Below are 19,054 nucleotides of genomic sequence, written 5' to 3'. Positions count from 1 at the left end.
TTAGGCTACTCCTGATTCTATTTTCTGTTTCTATGTAGCATCACCTTTGTGGGTCAGTGTCAAATTTTATTCTATAACAGTCCTTAAAGCACATGAGGATTTTCTACTATGTTAACATGGAAGTTGCTTTTGCTAATTTAATGTATCTAAACAATCTTGAATTCTTACTAATTAAATTACAGTCAAACTTAGCACTTAATTTGCATATATTCTACATTTTTAGGTTGTGAGTCATTTGACTAAATTTTTTCTTTATTTGTGAAATAATCAAACCAAACATATCATAACTTTGCATGAATTATGCAGCGTGAGACAGAAAGTGTGATGGACAAATGAATGCAGGATTACCTTGTGTATGCTCATACTCTTAAATTAAAAAGCTATTGGTCAGAAAGTTACCAAGTTTTGCAGCATAGTTCAACTTAAAAAGAAGTCCTGGACTAGTTAATGTTGCAAACTACATTCACTGACTTGTGAAAAGAATTGAATTTTAAATCTAATCTTGCAGGTAGAGGAAAGTCTCTTAATTGTGAAGTCAGCATCCTATGTGCTTCAATTTACAGATAATAACTACAAACACATTCTGAGTTCAGTAATTCATATTTATCTTTTATTTATGAGTCAAGTTAAGGATACATGTTCTAAATATGTTCTCTTATATGTATCTCAAAAGTGTTCATTTTCCCACAGTAATTCAGAAACTTCTATGAATTTCCAGGTTTGTTCATCTTCTTACGAAACAGCTGCCAAGCCTTGCCCCCAAGAACAGTATTTCCAGGAATCCCCTTATCAGTACAGAAGGGATTCCTGGGAAAACTGGACCCTGAGGAGAAGGTCAGTGGAAGATCAGAAGTGATGTTGTGGAAAGAGACAAAATATTCTCAGGAGAAACACCATCCTGCATTTTGTGTCTTATTACCTACAGGCAAGAGAGTCTGACAGCGCCTCTCTGTAGATTTATTTAGGAAAGATATAACCTTTTATGTAAAAACATGAATAACTTTAGGATCATGTTAAGAAGGTATACATTTATGAATGGAAACTCCAGGATTCATCAGAAATGCATTCTACAATGAAACATATTATGAGAGTTGTATTGAATTTGTTACATTAGCTTTGCAGCTAGCAAGTTTTCTGCAGCTTCAATTCTAGGATTGACTTTCATTCAACAGAAGTGTGATGTCAGAGAATCTCTGGTGAAGGTGACAACCATCTTAAAATTGATAACAGGAAGATGGGAAGTGGAATGAATTGCACATGCTGACCTTTGGAACCCAGTTCTCTGATTCCCGTTGAATCAAGATTCTCACAGACAGCTTTATTTCGCAAAATGTATGTTTCTATCCCAAAAATCAAAAAGGAAAATGCTAGAAATTCACAGTTGCAGGTCAATCAGTATTTTAAAAATCAAGCTGTTCTGGAGTTTTATTAATAGTTTCACTCAAAATTGTTAACCAGCATTTCTCCTTCAGATGCTAAGTTGGTTCACAATTGCGGCAATCATTACTTTTATCCCCAGTTTCTTAAAAAAAAGTTTTCCCTTTTAATTCCCTGGTATTTCAAGGAGGCAATTAATTGCCATCTCTGTAAAATAGGAATAGCATATTGGGCTGAATCTGAAATTAAATCTGATGATATATCTTATAAACTAATTATTGTTCAATTCCTTAGTACAATAACAAAACCATTAACAAGATTTTAAAAATGTGCATGTTGATAATTGAATTTCAGAAAGGTAACATAGTTATTAATATGTATTATTATAATAATTGAATATTTCTACCTTCAACCAACATTGATCTTAATGAAGTTATAAAGCAGAACAGTGGTGCAGAAATTCTAATTACTTGTAGAGCAGATTTGACAGATTGTAAACTACTTTTAGGTGGCCCACATACCTATTGGTGACTTTTCCTGCCTGAATTCTGAGATTGGATTATCCTGAATATGTTCATCCAGGGGAATCCAGGGAAAAAGGCACTCAGTGCAGGAGGAGCATTATAAATTAAGACACACCACTTCCTTATGGCATTTGTTGCACATATATTGGGTCCAGGACTGAATCAAAGCCAGGCTGGGAGATTTGAGCCAGAGGGTGGAGTTATTGGGTCAGAGATTATTAGTAGCTATCAGGTTTGATGGGGTCAGGCTGGTGAGGCGCCTTTTCGGTCTGGCACCTGTGTCAGACTGGTTGGCTCCTGTGGAGTTGGTGATATTCAGGGAGTGTTGGTGTCGAGTCAGGAGAGATTGGGTTGTGCCTGGGTAGGGGATTGGGGTGGGTGTGCTGTCACGTCAAAGAGGTGTCACGGCAGGGTAGGCAGTGTCTGGTTTGGTGGGAGGAGATCAGGATTGGGTCAGAGTAGAGTTGGTGTCAGGTTGTGCAGGGTCCAGTGGGTATGGTGGAGGAGGTAAGGTCTGGCTGGGAATGGGGTGCCATGGATTAGAGATGTGTGGAAGGGATCAGGGGGAGTTGTAGTTGTGGGCGGAGTGGTCAATGGTAGTTCAGAGTTTCAGTTTAATAGTTAGTTAGGAGTTAGAGTAGCATGTTAATCCAATCTATCCAGAGTGACAATTAAGCTTGAATTGGAACCTGACTTTTCAGGGGTTTTTTAGATCCAGAGAATTGCCCATTACAATTTTCAATTTTCTGGATGATTCTCTTGGAAGTAAGTCACATTTGGAATGCTGCATGATGATGGTGTGCAACTCTCGTCTATTCTGCATAAAAGACTTATGACAATGGGAATGTCGAGAACAATGTTTTCTTAAATGTATTTTCTTTCTTAAGGCACTGTACAAAAGTAGAATGAATTATGGGATTCATGGATTGAGATTAGGAAATGGATTGGGAATGGCATCATTAGAAAGGTGATCCTTTACATGTACAAATATGCTGCAAGTAATTCTGCACATCAATGCTTGACATCTCTAAGTAATGTTAACAATCCTGTTGTAATGTTAAATTCTGAGATATTGCAGCTATATTAATATTAATTCAAGAGATAAACAATGTGCAATACAATGATAATGTGGGAAGAATAACATTCAGGATTGATTGCTGCAGATTGTTGTCTCCCATGACAATAACATTTGACATCCTTTTAAATTTAAACAACCTGGCAGTTTTTAGAATGCAATGATATTATTCCCTCACAGAACATATTGCATTCACATTTTCTGAACATTGAAAAGTGATGCCACTAAAATATACAGCATGGACTCATTCTTGCAAATTCTTTTTCCAAATTTCTTGTGGAGCAACTGTTTTCTCGTGTCTCAGCAGATGCTCAATTATGGACAGGAAAAGAGCTTGAACCATGAGAAGATGACCTTCTGATAAGGCATATTTTTCAAGTTCCCATGGGTTTGTACTAATGAAATCTGACTGTTGTTTGGATATATTTATTTTAATGAGTTTGTGTATGACAAAAAAGGGGCCCTTCTTGCTTAGCATGAATAGTTCTAAAACAAAATAATGCTTCGACTGTTAGCAGCTTACAGTCAAAAGAATGCATAGCTTGGATCACCAAACTCTGTATTTCTTTTTAAAGGCAAACTGTTAATTTTTAAGTACAGCACCTAAAATTCTGAAGAAAGTCGTTCAATAGGGCTACAACTTCAAATATACCCTTTAGTTTGATATTCAACAAAAAATATACCTTTGATAATACTTATGTCAGAATCTGTGGCTGAAGCAAAGATAGAAAACTTGCCAACCATATCAAGTGCACTCTATAAATGCAACAAAAGAAGTCTACACATTACCTTCATTCTATGCGGTGATATTCTGCTCTACGTTCAAGGACGTTTCCATTGCTGCAGTGTTCATCCTCCAGAGCTACAGTGCTTCATCTCAGACTCACAACTGACCAGAGATGCAGCACTGCACCTCTGGCTGATTCACATATGAGACCTCATTCTCCAGTGTTCATTGTAGAGGCCTACAATGGGGAAATTTAGTTTTTCAGTTGTTAAGTAAGAGATTCAGGTGGTGAGTGGAGATTTTTAAATTTAAAAAAAAACTGCTATTAACATCTCCTTTTAATACAAAATCTCCTATTAATCCCTGGCATCAACCAAATCCCCCCCAAAAATTCAATAATTCTTAGTTCCACTTGTAGACTCAATGATCATGAAAGCGAAAATGCACCCACTGAACATAAAGAAGGGGAAATTTAAATTATCTAGCATATGCAAAAGAAAATGAATTATTTGAGTTCCACTTGCCTTGTGAAAACCAGGCAGATGAGTAATTAATATTACTCAGTTCATTCATCAATTTTGGAGTTGGCAGATCCTTTTTAACATATGCATTGGTAATGCCATTAGCACCCGATTGCATATTTTTCATTAGCAGCAATTGATGAAAGGAAGCAGTGAAGAGACCAGAAAAAGCAACCTTTTTTTAAAAAAAACAACTTTTCTTGTGTATCAATGAGAAACAGAAGCATTCCTCCAGTTCCACCAAGTTTCCACTGCTACAATCATCCAGAAAATACTATCACAAAACAGAGAAAATTCAACTTTTGAAATGAAACATTATCAAAGCACACTTCTCTTTTTTTTGACACTAACTAATTTGTGCATTTAAATAAGTAATTCATCAATTAACTAAATAGCCAAATAAAATCCTCTACCATAAATATTGGACGAGTGAATAAATTATTGGATAATTTAAAAAACACTGCTACAATTTAATCTGACTGATAAATGCCTCTTGTTGTTGATATTAATTAGAACCACGTTTTAATTTCTCATTTCTTAAGCATTCTGAGACACAATATTTTCAACAATAAATGAACCTTGCCATGTACTTGACCTACTTTATAAGTAAAATTATTACCTGTGAAGACACTACAAAATCAATGTTTGATTCACTTAAAATGCAATCTGTTATGTGTTATATTCAAATCAGTTTCCTTTTCAAAAATAGACACGAGCTTAGGGTTTAAAAGGTTGAAGGCAGATCGTGGAAAAATGAAGTTAGCTATTAGTTGGATCTTTGTTCCCAGAGTTTCAAACTTGTTGACCTTTTGACCTGGTGATGTACATTGGCTGTCCTCTTAGTCCCAGTTCCTTGCTCAATAATGCACGACTGTGGTTGGGCACACCTTTAAAGAAAAGGAAATCATGAATTTCCATTCCTCGCCAAACTGGGAAAAAAAGTATAGATTTGATCAGAGTTGCGAAGAAAAATAATTATATTTCACGTACTATTCACTTGAACAGCAGTGTCAATTCAGAAGTCAATATCTGGGACAGAGTCATAAAGTGTCAGTAAGTTAGTTCCGTTTTAACCATACATATAAAATGAAGGAGAGATCGAATATTAATTTATGAAGAAATAAGTACAATATTTCATTCAGACAATAGTTTGGTATATAAAATAGTTTGCATTTCAGATCAAATAATATTCCTGAAATTGCTGGAAAAACTCAGCAGGTCTGGCAGCATCTGTGGAGGGAAATCAGAGCTAACATTTCGGGTCTAGTGACCCTTTCACAATCTTTGTTTCTGATTTACATCTTCCATAGTTCTTTTGGTTTTTATTTAATATCCCTGAATAATCAACTTTATTTTTCAATTATTAACTGGTATTCAATTGATCACATAGTCAGAGTTAATCTAGACAACCTCAGCTATGTAAATCATTTGTCTTTCACCATCCTTCTTACCCATTTCATTTTCTGTATAAATCCCAAGTTCTCTCCACTTATTGTCTTGATGCAGTTTCTTCCTTCCATTCCCACACTCCTGTGTCACATAGACTTTTGACTCATAAGGGCATGACACCAGTTTTCCCACACGTGGGATTTAGTATTTCTCCCAGGAGTTAGCAAGTTTATGACAAGCTCTTTACGATGTTTTGTTAACCCTTCAGGAGCAATCTTTTCCAAAACGCTAGCTGATTTAAAAACATTGCTATTCTCATGACTGTCAGCTTCACAGCAGATGTGGATCTTTTATAGTTAAAGTAGGTTTGATTATTAGAATCCTGATTTAAAACTTGATGCAGACCCAGGTAATCATTATTATAAACATTAATTGTTTCAGTGAGAAAACCCAGCCTCACAATACATATCATATGTAACAATGTATGGAAACTCATTAGCAAGGAAGATTAGTTTTTCAGTTATGAAGTTTATTAATTATCAGAACCTGCAGCACAGTTTGCCATTTCGCCTATCATCATTTGAATTGCATTAATCCATTTCCATTGCTCTATCTGCATAGTTCAGCAAATACTTCTTTTTCATGCATTTTTTCCAATTCAATTTTGAAAAGTTATGATGGAATCTGCTTCAGTACTCTTTCATTCAGTGCATTCTAGATCATAAAAGCTAGCTGCTTATTTCACCCTCTTAAGTTGACTCTGATCCTTTTGACGAAGACCTGAAATCCATTTCTTTACTGATGCTTCTAAAACTGGAAACAGCTTCTCCTAATTTACTACATCAAAATTACGTCAACATTTTGAACACCTTTACTAAATTGCTCCTTAATCTTCTGAAGTAGAAACCCTCATTGTACAACTGAGATTAATTTAATAAATCACCTATGCATCCTGTCAAAGGTGTTGACATCCTTCCTAGTTATTTATATTCTGTTAGAATCTTTTAGATGACAGGAAAGAGAGTTGTCAAGTTACATAATGTATAAAAATATAATTGCTTTTATTTACCACTAGTGAAAACTCAAGGTCCTGTAGTGGAAGTTAATTGCTTTTCATGTATATTTTGTTTGCTATTTAACTAACACCTCTTGTGTGGTATACATTATCACATGAAACTGGCACCAATTCACCGATATAATACATTTTCTTCTGTACTGTGTGGTCTTCAGGTATAGCACATATGCATATACTTATACCAAACATGCATTGTTATAGTTGAAACAATATTAAGGATATAATCCTAATATTTGCATACTTTATCAATTGAGCTGGGCCCATTAGATGTAAACATAGGATGTGGTGTTCTCATGAGTAACCAATCTCTAATATTTAGACTTATTGCTGATCAATGTTGACTAAAATTTTAATTTAAAACAAACCTTCATGTTTGTAAGGCTGTTGTACTTCTTATGTGAAATTAATATATTTTGTCTTTTTCTCTATTACTTAATGTATAGCACCAAACTAAGCCACTTCACATCATATAAGTGCTGTTTTTATCTTTCTTTGAATAATTCTCTCATTTAGTTTAAAAGATTTAACCATTTACAAAAATGAACTGAATATTTAAGCTGTTGCAGCTGTTCGTTCAATAGTATAAATATTTATGACCTTTAAACGATCTTTACATTATAGTTGACCATCCTGATATATATTACATACATATATGCTTGAAAAGAATTGCATGTTAAACAATTTGTGTGTGGCCATATTGGACATTGTTAACAGAGATCTTGACTGGCCAATTGTCAAAACACCTAAAAAAGGTACTAAAACAGAAAACCCTGGAAAGCCTTAGAAGGTCTGACAGCATCTGGGGAGAGAGGAAGAGTTAATGACTCAAGTCCTCCAATAAATTGCTTCCTTGGTAACAACTCATACTCAGGAGAGAAACACATGAGAACCATACAGATGGGGCTGGACCTGGAGAGAAATCTGAAAGGTTGTTATTGAAATGAAAAGCTGATGAATCCCAAGTTGGGTCACTTACTGGATGTGAGTGAGCAATGTGTGGCTTTGGGACAAAGGAAGCTGAAGAAAGGAGATTCACAGAGCCAGGTTGGGGATGCTTCTTGGATCTTCCCAGTGGGTAACTGTCCCACACTCTAAGCCTTCTTTCTTCAGCTCCCTCTGTCCCAAAGCCTCTTCTATCACAGGCTCAGAGCTCCAGTCATATACCATCCTGCAGAGGGTACCCACCCCCTCCCCCTGGTAACGTTTTCAGAAATAATATTGATTACTTATGAGTCTTTTGAGGATGTCTCCATATCGATGTGCCATCACATTATTCTGCATTTTGCTGCAGCATCTACCCCTTAAGGTGGAGCTGCTGCAGGACAATTCAATGATCTCTCCTGACAATCTGAAATGTTGGGTGGGTCTTACATTTTGTTGGCTAAGTGTCAGTTTTATTGTGTTTTACAGAGGTTTTGCTCCGTAAGGTCTAAGAATATTTTGCTGCATCATACTCACCTTGCCTCATTAACTACTATTCCTGCCCTTTATGCACCTCTCTCCATTCTAGGTTTTGCTGTAACCACAACTGGCATACTTGACACTGGGTCCCATCTTTGAAAGCCTTTGTGCACCCAGAGACTGAAAGTTCAAAGATGCCCTGAACAGTTTTGCCCCAGGTATGGTAGAAGAGAAAACTGGTGCTTCAATTTGCAGACACAAACCTAGAGGTCATGTTGGACAAGGTGGTGCAGAGACAAAACTTTGTTTTCCCTCAGGTCATCGGTGGATGCCATGATACCAGACCATGCCAGCCTGGTCTGAGGCTGCCACACAGGTCACTGCAGCCTCAGCTGTCAGAAGGATTGCAGATGCCAATAGAAGGTCAATGGTTTTCTCCATTCTGCCAGAATAATCACTATTATATTCCGTCTGCCACCGTACACTCACTTGACTTCTGTATCCACATCTCTCTGAGGCTGCTCTACCACTCCCATTGTTTCATGCACCATTTTTCCTCACTCATATTGCCCACTTCAAACCCCAACACCACTAATCCTGCATGCCCTCTGCACTCACATGAGACACCGCTCCATGTATTCCAAAAGTAACATCCACTCCACCCAATTTCATCTCCCTTTAATACCTGCCTCTTTCTCATTACAGAGGGAAAACAGCCCACAATAGGACAGAAAGAAAGAATCAAGATAGGTAGTGAACTTCCTGACATTCAGCTCTTCATTCCTTATGAGAAGAGAATCTTGACTTTGGCCATTGTGAGTGCTGACTAATTCCATCCAAACCCTTAGCCTGGTATTGCAGGCTGACCTTGACTTACTGTGCAAAGATCAGTGACTGAAGGCTATATCTGCCTTGGCTTGACTAAGGCCTACTGAAAAGCATGATTAGCTTCCTGGCTTTGGGTCTGTGCTAAAACAGCAAGGTCATACAGCAGCATTGGCATTGAGCCTGGTAGCTCTGGCTGAGGGCTATGAGGCAAAACAACAGGGCAAAACAATATGGTGAGCATCCTGGTAGACTCAAATTGAGTGTACAGTAAGAGACCATACAAACAGACCCAAAATGCAGCTTGTTCCAGTCCATGATCTGGGTGTGTGTCTTTGCTGCAGCATTGCAACAGTACTTGCTGTTGGATTCCGACGTCCAACGTTAAAGGAGAGAAACTTACTGTAAGTGGATTGGAGATGTGCTATGAGGTAAAATTTACACATTAATGAGGTCAGTTAATTAACAAGCAATAATCCCCATTAATAGCCATCTTGATGTTGCCTAACAAGCATTCTGACACCCCAGAACTTAGTTAAACGATGCAGCGAGCTATTCTGAGAGATAGGCCTGACTGAATTTCTCATGCAATTATTACATATTTCTCACCATCGCCCACGTCATTGAGGTCAAGATTCTTAATCTTTGTTCTTCTCTCTCCACCAATGCAGCCTTACCTGGTTGGCATTTGCAGCATTTTCTTTTGCTTATATTTTAGATTTCTATATTTTGATTCCATTAAAGTGTGGTTTTCTAAAGAAACATAGCCTCCAAACAGCAATCAGCATTAGTTTCCCAGCACAGAAGAAAGTCCAAAAAAAATTACTTATCCATCTCATTGAAGTTACATGTTCTTCCATTATTTATTAGCTAAAAAAGTGCCCAACACATTTTTTTTTAAAAGAGCTATCAATCAGGGAGTCATGAATTTTTGATACCTGGTCATGTTATCATTTCAAGCTTCACCTGATTGCTGAATTCAGCTCAATGGAATGCAACTAACTCAATTGTGTGCAAGCTGATGAGATCCATAAAGCAAGTATATTTTTCAAAGAAGTAGTATTTTCAATCAAGCACACCCTTCTGCAGAAATCAAACCCATGGTATTTTAAAATCCACAAATCAGACCACTTTTAAAGTCAAGTTCAAGTTTAGACTATGTCTATTCTCCTCAAGGCAATGTATTACATTACTGTGGGGCTTCAATGAGTATAAAATCTGAAAGCACAATATAGAAGAACATTTGACTGTTTCATTTAACCATTGATGGGTGCAGAATTGATCCTTGAATCATTGGTCAAGCAAGCATCTTGTGAGATCAACTCCTTGATCTAACTTTTAAATGAGAAAGTACAGGAATTATTATGGATCATTGATGCATACATATGATCTAAGACTAAAACTTTTTGAGAAAAGATACAACCAATTGAAGCTCGCTACTTCTGGAGAAAAAAGAATGATAACACCAACTTCTTGATAAAATTAGCCAACTAATTTCCAGAAAATTACACTAAGTGGGGTAAAGATATTTTGCGTTGGAAATTATTTGTAGTTTTTGTGCCAGGTACAGCATGAGTCACAGCTAGTTATCAGTGGACAATACAGTTTAAAGTAGCTGCAAAATAATGAACTTTGGGAAGGAGGCCACAGACTCAGTATTGTCAACAGAACTGTCCATAACTTTGAACTTGTAGATTTTGTGTCCATTATCACTATAATTTCTCAGAGGTTATATGTTGCAGTTATTCAGAAATTTAGTCGATTTGAATTGAACTACAGCTATATGAAATAAGTTATGTTTTGCAGATTTTGGTTTCACTCCCATCCACTGCCCTTGTACTTCTACATCTAGAGATTGTAGGTTGGAATGCGCTGTCAAAGATACTGTGTTGAGTTGTAGCAAGTCTCTAGGACCAACAAGACCTTTCTTGTTGCTCTTTTGATTTATTTCTCTCTTAATTTGAGCCATTAACTTTTAAAACAATACTTGGCCATCTGTTTAAAAGGAGACATGTTATTATATAAAATTATCCAAAAGATCCTAGATATAGAAGTCAATTTGGTGCCATGAAGCAATCAGAATGGAGGGGAAGGATGAAAGTTGTTTTGGTTATTAACGCTATTGTACACACATTCATTGAGGGCATGTCTTCAACTCCATCATTGTGAACTCTGGTCATTATCATACATTATAATAGCAGAATCTGATTGTTAACAAATTTGTTAAAATCCTAAACCATTTCTTCTTCAGTATGCTGGATGGCTGGTTTTCAATGCAGAGTGATGCCAACAGCATGGATTCAATTCCTGCATTAGCTGAGGTTACCATGGAGGACTTTTCTTCTTAACCTTTCCCTTTACCTGAGGTGTGGTGACACTCAGGTTAAACTACTACCAGTCATCCTGCTCGAATTTATTACCACAACATCTCTTAATTTAAATATCTTAGTTTGTGCTGAACAATTTTACACTTATATGTTATCAGCTTTTGAAGCACTTTTTGTTTATTCTGAGATGTGTGAATTTAAAACCAGCATCCTTGATTCGAGAGGTCCTTTTATCTTGAAGTTATATAATTTCCTGCTTTGGTTCTGAGTGATATTATACATATCTTACATGTATAAAAAAAGTTGTCCCTGTCTGTCAGTCTTCCTGCTTAGATTAAAGTAGGAATTTAAGCAGTGTGCTATTCTAATGGTGTAGCTTTTACACAAAATCAGACATCAAAATGGTGCCCACTTGAAAGTATCAGGATAAGGGCATGATAAATGTAGTGTTTTTATAAACAACTGTCAGAATGTTGTGGCAGATCAGACTTTAATATCTCACAGTTTTGTAAATGAACAACTTGATTATTCATTGTTTTACTTTTCACATGCTATTACTTGGCCATTAAATTCTGGTACTCATCATGTAAATAATTGATAAAAGACAGTCATTATTATAAATGGCGTTTATGAACATAGTGACTTGGAATGACACAAAGTTATACTGTTTCATCATATTGTTACATCTGCAATAGCATGTATTTGACTAATTCATTCAATCAATGTCTGAATGCATTTCATTCAATTACTTTGGTTTAAAAAATGTTCTGCAGCATCCATTTAAAAGCTGTTTTTATCTATTTGAAGATATTTCAGCTGCATTTTATTCAGAGAATACAATAGGGGTTGCTTTTAATTTCAATGGAATATCACATACATGGCAGGGTAAATATTAGGTGGTTAATTCCCTGATTGAATGGCAAGGGCAGGTAAAGGGACAGATTTATACACTTCATAATCATTCACAAAATGTCTGAAATTGTTACAATTGTCATACAATCATAGAAGTGTTAAATTTACAGGCTTTTGTCAGGGAGTAGAATAAATGGTTTCCTATATTAAATATCCTATGTTTGCACAATGTGATCAATTTATGTCTGCTGATTTACAACAAGTGACAACACACTGCTTTATTATATACTGCAGAATGAGTACGAACATTTTGTTTCTTAATTGTGTGTAAATTGAGAAAATAATAATTTGTATTATGTTGTATGAATACACAACTTCTACATATTTCACAAAAAAAATGTTTTCCCATTATCAAAAAAATGCTATGGTCTATTTGTAGTTGAACAATGATAATTAACACGAGAATCTCGGCAGGTCCATTGTTTACCAGCAGCGGATCTCAGTAGTCTTGTCCTCCTTTTCACTTTGAAATGTGGACAATCTACAACAGGCACCAATTGTGACTATATAGGATCATTCAAATGTAATGGCAAAAAGGAAAGTGGTCCAAGACCAGTGTCCTCTTGCAAGCCAAATTGACAAGATGCTAGTCTCTTAGCTTCTCTGGACTGTTCATATTGTCTATATGACTGACACCAGATTCCTGAACCAGTTATTCAACTGGGAACTTAGCCACAACAGGAGACATCCAGAAAAGCAGCAGACACGCTTTAGCAATGTCTTTCAAGCATGCCCAAATAGATGAAACACTCCCACCAATTCACTGGAGATCTTGGCTTATGAGCAACCAAACTGGAGAAGACTTGGTCATGAAAGCACCAATCACATTGAGCCTTGATGGGAACACACAGAGGCAAAGTCAAGATGGCTGAGGGAATACACAGAATCCCAAACAACCCATCTACTCCATACTTCAAGCATCTGTCTGAAAGTGGCAGAATCTGTAGCTCACATCTTATACATATCAGCCATTTCAGAACTCAGCAAACTGATTGGAAGCAAGTTGGATTCTGAGGGTTTGCTAAGGAAATTATTGCTAGTATGCATCATTTGATGGCTACGCTAAAAGGACATTAAAACAAATAGCTCTTTCCCCTCCACAAATAAACCTGAAACAAGTCTTATTTGGAAATCATTGAGTATCAGAGTGTTAATGCATCTATGGATAGAAAGATTCAGATGAAGCATTTATAAGCAAGCTTTTGATTATTTCTTCAAATACCAGAAGAAATGTAATTTGTTTATGTAATTTCATAATTATGTTTTCATGTATGAAAAGCAAAGAAGTGCAGGCTGCAAATTCTATTTACATTGAACTTTTAAGAGACATGCACTGTCTACATTGAGAATGTTTGTTGAGGCTTGTGGGATTCAGGATTTATAAACCCTGTGCAGTGAGAGGAAACAGCAGCTGTCATTGAAGCTCAACCTTTGTCATATACAAACCCAGACATAGTAAATTTCAGTACCAAGAAAGGAAATGCTTTACTCTTTGACTGCCCAAGAGTTCATGTTATTCTTAATTCCAGTCTCCCAAATTCCAGTCCCCTTCACTGCTTTCCCAAGTGCACATGTGTATTCTGTTTATAAAACCAGGGCTGAGGTATGTCATGCCTTTGTTGTGATTATAATAGTATGTGGATAGACTCCACACAAATAATTTGAGATAATTTTAAAAACTGTTTGAATAAAGCTTTCTAATAATTGGATTTTTATTACAGAAAACATTTGATTAGATTTTGAAAAAGGTGACAGAACACAAATCCTATTTTGTGTACTTTATTACAACATTTAAACATAGCTTACATCTACTTAAGAACCAAATTAAAAAGTTGAAAGTTTATTAAAAATGTAACATACAATTAAATATTTATGTTTATGAGAAGGGACTATGTACTTTGCTATATTAACTTTGAATTATTATGAAGATGAGAAAAACAAAACTCATTACTTTGTTTTAGAGTCAGTTCAATCAACAGCATTCTATTACTGAAATAAGTCAATCTTTATTCTGTTAATGTTGCAATGTCATCATCAATCTACAAACAATATTGAAAATATTTGGATTTATTGACCACATTGGCACTAGATGTTAATGATAAAAAGAAGAGCTTATAGTTTGTGTTGAAAAAGACTTAGTTAAAAAATTGAAATACTTCCAAGTATAATTCCTAGACTTTTCAGAGCACAGTATTAACAATCTGCCAGTGATCAGAATTCCAGATTCTATATTTTTGGAGAGACTGGTTCTTGTTTGAAAGTATGTCTTTAAGCCTGGAAAAGCTGTGATATCTAATCATCTGCCAGTTACTGTGAAGTTCCCTTATAATTAAATGCAATTATCTCAGATAGTTTAGAATGACTTTCCCTGTTTCTCAGAGGAAACCTTTCAAGGTTTTGGGCATGGTCACTGCAAACTATTTGGACATACCTAACTGGTCTACTACATGTCAATTATTGCCAAAGTGGATATAGATTATTATAAATGTAACATGTCATGAAGAGCATTATTAATTTATTTAGTTACTTGCACATTTTAATAAACTAGTCTCTGCTTTACCTGAGATATATACAATATGCCAAAGTTTAATAAATCTCTTGCAATAACATTCATTGAGCAATACACAAACTTGAACATAATTATGTAATTTAATATTCAGTAAAGGCCTGATAGATAAGGGAACTCCTTCATTGCTGAGTAATTTCATAGAATCCCTACAGTGTGGAAGCAGGGTATATGAATAGGAAGGGTTTGGAGGAATATGGGCCGGGTGCTGGCAGGTGGGACTAGATTGGGTTGGAATATCTGGTCGGCAAGGACGGGTTGGACCGAAGGGTCTGTTTCCATGCTGTGCATCTCTATGACTCTATGACTATGACTCTAAGGTCCTTTGGCCCAACAAGTCCACACGCACCTCCGAAGTGACCCACACCTGACCCTATTATCGTATATATTTCCCCTGACTAATGCACCTTACCTACATATCCCTAAACTCTATGGGAAATTTAGCATGGCGAATTCACCTAACCTGCACATTTTTGGATTATGGGAGGAAACTGGAGCACCTGGAGGACATGGGGAGAATGTGCAAACTCCACACAGACAGTCGCCGAAGGTACGAATCAAACCCAGATCCCTGGCACTGTGGGGCAGAAGTGCTAAATACTGAGCCATCGTGCGGCCCTAAAGTAAGATAAACATTATTTGAGTGAATATGAATGATACATGAGCAATTGAGCGAAGGATTTTTTAAACAAACTAAAATATCTACTTTTCCAATTGTTTCAATGTTTTTAAAGAAACAAGGTGAGAAAGTTTACTATCCATGTTGAATAATTATAGTAACAGAATAAATTAACGTCCTACCAATACTATATTATTTGTTGGGAAGCTGCATTCTGCTTTTCATAAGTAGATCTTTAAAAATACTTCAAATAAAAACAATGCTCCAGCCACATAAAGTGTCATCCATTAACTTCATTATAGTTATATTACAAAAAAAAAACAAAGTGGACTTTCAATTGGGGAATCCACAGGCATCTTCATGTTTTTAGGATTGAAATCACCAAAACTTTCTACAACTTCATTGTTGCTTAATTAGCACAGAGAATTGCATGCTTTATGTGAAGTATTAAATCTTGTTGATCATAAGACTCATGAATTGCATCACTGTGTTTTGCTCCAAATCACTTCTTATGTGCAACTTCGCTTGCCAATACCAATTATCTCTAGAGCCCTTAATCCCAAAAGAGACAACACAAAAATCTTGAAATGGTGAATGGCCAAAGTTCATTTGTGCTGCAAACAATTTAAAATTTTAATTAATAATGGAGGTAACATTTCTATGACCTTCTTTCATTAGGTTAATGGCAAAATATCTGCAGGTGGAAGATAACTCCTCCCTATTTATTTTTCTCCTCATTGACTCAATAATCATGCACCTATAAGTATCAATATACCTTTACTTCTTAAAGACTGAAACCGTAATCTCTCTCAGACATAGACCCCTCTTGAAAATGAAACTGTTTCAGACTACTATGTTCAAGTAAATCCAACAGCATATATATGCTCCTCTTTATTTAAGCTTATCAAGTACAGCAAGATCGCTGTCGAAAGGAATAATTTCATTATAGTGTAACATATTACCTACTACAACTTTGAATTTTAACATCCTATGTTATATTCAGATAGGTAAGGAGTGAAGGATGTAAATACAAAACTGGGATTAAGTTTTTATTTACAGAAATACAAATTACACACCATGCAACTCCAAACAATAACAACACATTCAGCCTGATTCTATAAGTACAAACACTCCAAATCTCTGGTTAATGGCCACTAGCTGAATACAGGTAAAGCCAAATGATATGCAGTTAACATGGGAGATAACCCTCTAAGAATTACAACCTGGTTATTGAGCAATAGTCAATAGTGAGCAGTCTACATCTGCAGCATTGAAGGTTATTGTGGCACAGTGGTAGTGATTTCTGCATCCGGATTCACTATCTGTGCCACAGATTTGTCACAACATGTCTGAACAGGATGATTCAAAATGCTTACATTTGCATCATTAATTTTCTGGATTATCTATTATTTCTTGCAGTAGGTTTAGACATGATCACAGTTAAACTCTGCTGACTGAATTTAGGAGATGAGACTAGAGAAGCAGGATATTTCAGTCTTGCTTCTGAGAGCGAGATATGCTGTCCCACGCAAGTGACTGCATACTGAATTAGAAATGCTTGTTTTTACCTTTGTCAATAAATAGGTCAGTCAATGATAACTGCCTTTCAATAACTAATATTGTTAATATCACTGAGCCAATTGCGCAGTCCAGTTATTTTTTATTTAATCAGAGTGACAAGGTTAGAGCCTCATCACTTTTCATCTGTTACATTTAGTCTCCCAAGGTTTATACAAAACTTGCCAATTACAGCTGGATAAACGTGAAATGCTTCTTACACATGTTACTTCAAATGTAACTCTGCTGGATAATTAAGGGGAGATCAACAAGTTCACCATCTGCGAGAAGGTGTTTATTCTTTTCTGTTTGTGGTTTGTACGTATCTATTATTTTATAGCATTTATCACTTTGTTATTTCTCAATAACCATATGCTGTTTCCAACAGCTAAGCAAAGTCTATTGCTTGTTAGGTAATTGATTTTTAATGTTACAAATAATTTTAAAACAAGCAAATAAGTCTTTGCAGCTTCAAATGCTGTTCATGAGACTCACTCTGCATCAATGTAACATCCATGTGCAACAAAACTGAGGATTTGCTTGTGACATTACAGTTATACAGGAAAATTAATAATTGACAATTGGTTGCAGGATCAAAATGGCAGTCAGCAGGGAATTTAAATGTGTCAGTGGAAATATCTGCAGGACTACAAATGAGACCTTAGCATGGGAAGAGAATTAATTTAAGACAAAAGAACTAGAACTAAATGATTAATTTTGCATTAAGCAGAACTGAACTTAAGACTACAAGTTTGAGCAGTTACTCCAATAATCATATTATGCAAGACATGAAAGCTCAAGAAAGCCATCATGGAATATGTTGTCCACTGATTTGAGGCACATTTGGATATGTAATCCTGTATATCATGATAAAGTTTAATTCAGTTTAATTTCATTGTTATAAACCGATGAATATAGTAGAACAGTAAGTTTTTAATCGCAGATTCATCGCATCAAAAATTAAGGTATTATGATTATGAAAGTCGACAAACAGAACTATGGGGAAAGTTTCTTAAAATAAGTTTGTTCTAATAGTTTGGAGTGATGTTTTGACTTAGTGCTGACTTGTCCTTTGCTAAATCAAAAAGTAAATAATTTGCACCCCACTCCAGGCAAGCCTGAGTGAAGGTTGAAAACTCAACTCTAAACATTGATCAATTTTTACATTAAGATGGAATAAGTAATACAGTGAGGTATGCCCATTTTGGTTTGCGGGCCCCAATCTAGACATAATGGCAAACAGAGATTGGAGAAATGGCTCTGAATAATCTCTCAGGTCATTTCACCTCTCCGGCTTTGTTTGTGGCTTACGTCAGAGAAGCAACTCTAAAGATAATAGCAATGAAGCAGGCAACATGGAAAACCAAATAAACTATGTTTCCCTATTAAGTAGCTCAATAATTCTCCTAGCTACGCCTTACATTAGCATTTGCCTTAGGGCAGAACATGAGAATATCGAAAGAGCAGATTATTGCACAGATATCCAACAACAACTATAATCATTGAAGATAGTTGGTAATAATAGTAGTTAGTCAAATATGAGTTTTAAGGTGCACAGTATAAATGATTTGTGCTGGCAGCTTTGAAAGTATAATTTTCTAATTATTTGATCTGAGTTTTGCCAGTTGGACATATGCAAATATTCCCAATGTATTCTATGTGATTGAGTTAAACAAACTGACCTTATATCAAGAAGAGCTAAAGTTTAGTTATGTTTCTTTTTCTTCCAGAGGGATTAACTTTGCTTTAAACAGCAGGGAAATTGACATTGTTTGGTCATAGGTAGATTGTATTGCTTTTGATGGCTTTCTATCTGAGCTTAAACCTTCTGCTTAGTTTGCTGGTTTGCCCATGAAGCTTTCTGGATAACTTTGCACAGAAAGTACTAACTATTTGGTGATATTGTAGAATCATAGATACATAACTTAAAATTAGATGGAAAATTTTATAAATTTTCACAATCTAATAGAATACATTTTGATTAAACAACAAAAGCAATGGATAATGTATTGCAGTATAATCTTGATGAGAAGGAATGTTTTCCTGAATGTTTTCAGGTCCATGCCATTTTCTAAAAAGTATTGCCGACAACATGGGTAAATTAACTTGTTTAGTTAAGCCTACAATCAAGGTCTGAGAGTTGAATGACACAAAGCACA

At 35.8% G+C, this 19,054-nt stretch overlaps 1 long non-coding RNA gene across 1 annotated transcript in view; it reads right to left on the bottom strand.

The window, feature by feature from the left end:
• Nucleotides 1-588: 588 nt before the first annotated feature.
• LOC148147541 (uncharacterized) overlaps nucleotides 589-19,054 on the bottom strand; it is a 35,987-nt gene continuing 17,521 nt past the window's right edge. Inside the window, exon 2 of the long non-coding RNA XR_015759784.1 lies at nucleotides 589-5,111. This is a non-coding gene — a long non-coding RNA (uncharacterized LOC148147541). The remainder of the gene's footprint in view (nucleotides 5,112-19,054) is intronic.

The sequence above is a fragment of the Chiloscyllium plagiosum genome, unplaced genomic scaffold (genome assembly GCF_037043375.1).
Source record: "Chiloscyllium plagiosum isolate Xiang-an unplaced genomic scaffold, Cpla_swu_hap1 HiC_scaffold_16, whole genome shotgun sequence".
Classification (NCBI taxonomy): Eukaryota; Metazoa; Chordata; class Chondrichthyes; order Orectolobiformes; family Hemiscylliidae; genus Chiloscyllium; species Chiloscyllium plagiosum.
The sequence above is the reverse complement of the archived record's forward strand: the minus strand, read 5'-3'. Positions and strand labels throughout refer to the sequence as shown.